Genomic DNA, 3,938 nt, shown 5'->3' with positions numbered 1-3,938 from the left:
GTTCTCCTTGTCACTTTGGTCACCTTTTAAAGAATAAAATTTTCATTAAGGCAAATCAAAACATTTCCCGCAAAGATAGAGCTCTAACAGATGCAAAAATTTATACTTTATTATGTCATCACTAATTTACAGCCTCCGTGCCAGGTTTGTCATGTTTCCCAAACTTCTTCTCTTTCTGTCCAAGCGCTCTGTAGTATACTCCCATGATGATGCACCACTTCAGTTTCTTTTGCTGTTAACCCTCCCAAAAACTCACTCCTGTCTGGTTATTACATTTCCTTACATGGTTATATTGTCTTCATATACACTTCTGTTTCCCCTTTTGTGAGTCCCATCCCACTAGATTTCAGTAGGACCTGTGAAATTGAATTTTTCTCCTTACATTATGATCTCTAGTTCACATTGTTTACAACCTATATTTTGTGTATTTGGATATAGACATTTAAATTCATGAGTTTTATTGTTAGTTTTTTCCTCTCTTCATCCTGTGAGTTACTAGTCCTCTCTATTGTGATTTTTTTCCTTTCACTCTCTCTAGTGAGAAAAGGTGACCAATATTGTCATTCCTCGTGTCTGAAAAGGAAAACTCTCTTGATCAAATTTTTAAGACTACAGGAAAAAAAATATTTTTGTTATTCAGTTGTTTCAGTCATGTCCAACTCTTCATCATCCCATTTGGGATTTTCTTGGCAAAGATACTGGAGTAATTTGCCATTTCCTTCTTCAACTCATTTTACAGATGAGGAAACTAAAGCAAATAGGGCAAAGTGACTTGCCCAGGGTCACACAGCTAGTAACCATCTGAGGCCAGATTTGAATTCAGGTCTTCCTGACTTCAGGGCTGGCACTCTATTCATTTCACTACCTTTGCTGCCCATTATATTTTTACCAACCCTCATTAAGTGCTTTCCATCTCTCAGTGAGACCATTATTCTTACATATCAAATCATGGTTTGGAAATCCAAATTCTAATTTTAGATACTTATCTTCTTATCCAGTTCACATCCTGAATCTGTCTTCGTTTTCAGAAGCTCTTACCTTCAGTCAACAGATGTGATGAAAACTTGACCTTTGGTCAAGACCTTTGACCTTCAACCTCTTATCCAGGACTTCATAATTCCCTGTTGTTGGAAGAGGAATATTCTAACCTCCCATTCCCATGGGATTTACCTGATTGTTTCCATAAAAGGAATTAAAAACCACTCTTGAGGTTTAATTGGCTCAGGGATCTAAAGGCTCAGGTTATTCACATCACTTCCTGGATTGCAAAGTACAAGGAGTACAAGCCACAAGGAATCTCAGAGAGGGCCAAAATGAGCAGCTCAGCTGAGATGTTTCCAGATGTTCTCAATGCCTGTCTTCATTAGATAACCTTCTGCTATGGCTTAGTAAATCCTATTTGTTCATTGTTGAATGCCCCATGAGAATCTCATGCCATTATAATATCCAACATAAACTCCTGGGGAACAGGCCTGAGTCAGGTCCAGCCCAGAGGATCTGGGGTCTATAGGTTCATGGCACAGATGCCAACCTGGATGCCATAATTCCTCCTGGTTGAATTGTAAGGCTAGAGATGGGGGACAGAGGTGGGGTAGGAAGAACTACCTCTCTTCCAGCCCAGATCAGAATTTAGGAGTCTGCCTCTAGATCAAAGTTCAACGTTGATGAGCTTCTTCAATATTTCAAATGGTTGTTTAATTCTTCCCCCCTTTGGTTCCTGTGGCCAAAAATTCCCAACTGAGAGGGTAGCCTTCTGCTGATGAGGCTCTCTAAACCTAGACTGCTCATTAGATGACAGACACCAGGCTCATCCCTAGACCCATGCTTTAAAGCCTTCCTTGTTTGATAGCATCAGGGTCCTGTGACTTTTGTCTCAGGTATGTTAGGGACAAGGGGAGGGCTCAGAGGATATCAAGGATGCTTCCTTTGTCATTATCTACACTTAACACCCCAGACAGCCTGCAGCACAGTCTGACTTACAAAACATCATCAGGGACGCACATGACATAGGGAGCTCACCCTGGAGTTATCATGCCTTGCCACAGAGATCACTGGTTCTTGCTTTTCCTTTTCCCTCACCTCCCTCCACCTTCCAAGTTCTGCTGCTTTCAATTAATGGGCCAACTTAACATTTACTCAGGAGGTTGAAATTCTCTCTTTTATATTTAGCCTTTAGAGTTATTGTCTTCCTCTTCCACAGATCACTTCCTCTGTCTTTGATTATGTTAGCAGGTAGAAATTTCCAGAGAGCTGGTACTTAATTGACATGGTCTTCAAAATCCAAAGCCTCCTCCACACCACAATAAAGCATCAGATTTTAATGAAGCATGCGACTTTAATGGAGGCTGATGTGTTTCAGTACTATTAAAAGTGAGAGTAATCCCCTTAGCCTGGCCCCTCACACATGGGCCCCCGGAAAGAGACTTTGAGTTTGAGGCATCCTGTGGGTTAGCAAGCTCTCAAAACCATAGTTCACAAGTTCCCACCGTTGTATTTGTTTTTACTAAACCAATAAGAAAGAACATAAATTCAAAGCAACTGGCATTTAATCAAACAACTCTGCAAATTAAATAACCAATAAATTCCCTTCCAAACGAACATGTGCAAGCTTTCTCATAGATGACTGTAGCGCCAATGAGGAGCAGGCACATGCAGAAAGGACATGTATGAAGGGGCACACATGCCAAGAAGATATATGACCTGGATATACACACACACACAGAGGAGAGACATATAAGGATAGGTGGCCAGAGTAGCTCAATCATTCACTTAGTTCAGGAGGAAAAGTCAGCACCCTGAACTTCAGAGAAAATAAAGAGAAATCAGAATCAACAGACAGGCTTCCAACTGTGTGACATATATCACAGATTGACAGATAACTATCTGACCATACATACATAACCACCAGAGAGGAAAGCACCAATATCTGGGCTTTCAAAGCTGGGGGGCTGCTTTAAAATAATTAAAATAATGCATTAAAATAATTAATAAACCAAATACATATACTGTTTCTAGTTAAAGAAACTCTTGTGTCTGTACTTTACTCCTAGTAGAGACTCTTGGTTGATACAGGCAAGATTCAATCAGAGGCACTTGATTATATTAAAACAAAAACAGCAAAAAATCCTACTTTGCTTGCCATCACACCTGGTTGTAAGAATAAAAGGATTAAGTGCCAAGATTCCCAACTTTCTTCTGAATTCCTTCTTTTGTTATGCATAATTTTAGGCAACAAAATCACTGGTCTTTATTTCCCTATACAATATTGAAAAGTCTAGCGGGACAAGAGCCAAAAGACTGCTAGACCAGACAGGGTACTGAGGTTCATCCCAAGTCTAAATTCCATCATTCATATTTATTTCAAATGACATTTTTATCTGTAGCCATTTTGTAGAGGGCTTGATTTGTATGACACACATATGAACACAAAAATAACAGGAAAATTTCAAATGGACAAATTTATGTCCACATGTCGGTGGTCTGGCATAACCTCCAAGGTCTTATTCAATTCCTATCATTATACTCAATATTCTGTTGATAATTTTCTGTTCTTTCCCTCTTAATTCTAATTTTAAATAAACCATTTATATGGAACTGGAGACTCTCAAGACAAACAGTATGGTTATTATTTAAATTGTGATCACTGTGAGCAGCTATGTTATATGAATGGGTTATTATGTCCTTTTTCATCTTCCTACCAAGCACAGGATTGAATTATTTCAATTCTCTATCAAAACCTTGTCCCATGGGGTCTCAGTGCTGAATCATTCTCTCCTGGAAGTGCTGGGCAGTTTATAGCCATCCTTTATGAAATAGAGTTCATGTCTTCCCTTTATGTATTAAGTGGTTGTAGTGGGTAGTTGTTCATAAGTAAACAAGAAATACCTTCCTGTTTCCTCAGGAAAGACTAAAGGCCCTGGAATCAGAGAATGAGATCA

Source organism: Notamacropus eugenii, chromosome 3 (assembly GCF_028372415.1).
Source record: "Notamacropus eugenii isolate mMacEug1 chromosome 3, mMacEug1.pri_v2, whole genome shotgun sequence".
NCBI classification, from domain to species: Eukaryota; Metazoa; Chordata; class Mammalia; order Diprotodontia; family Macropodidae; genus Notamacropus; species Notamacropus eugenii.
This window is presented reverse-complemented; position numbering follows the sequence as displayed.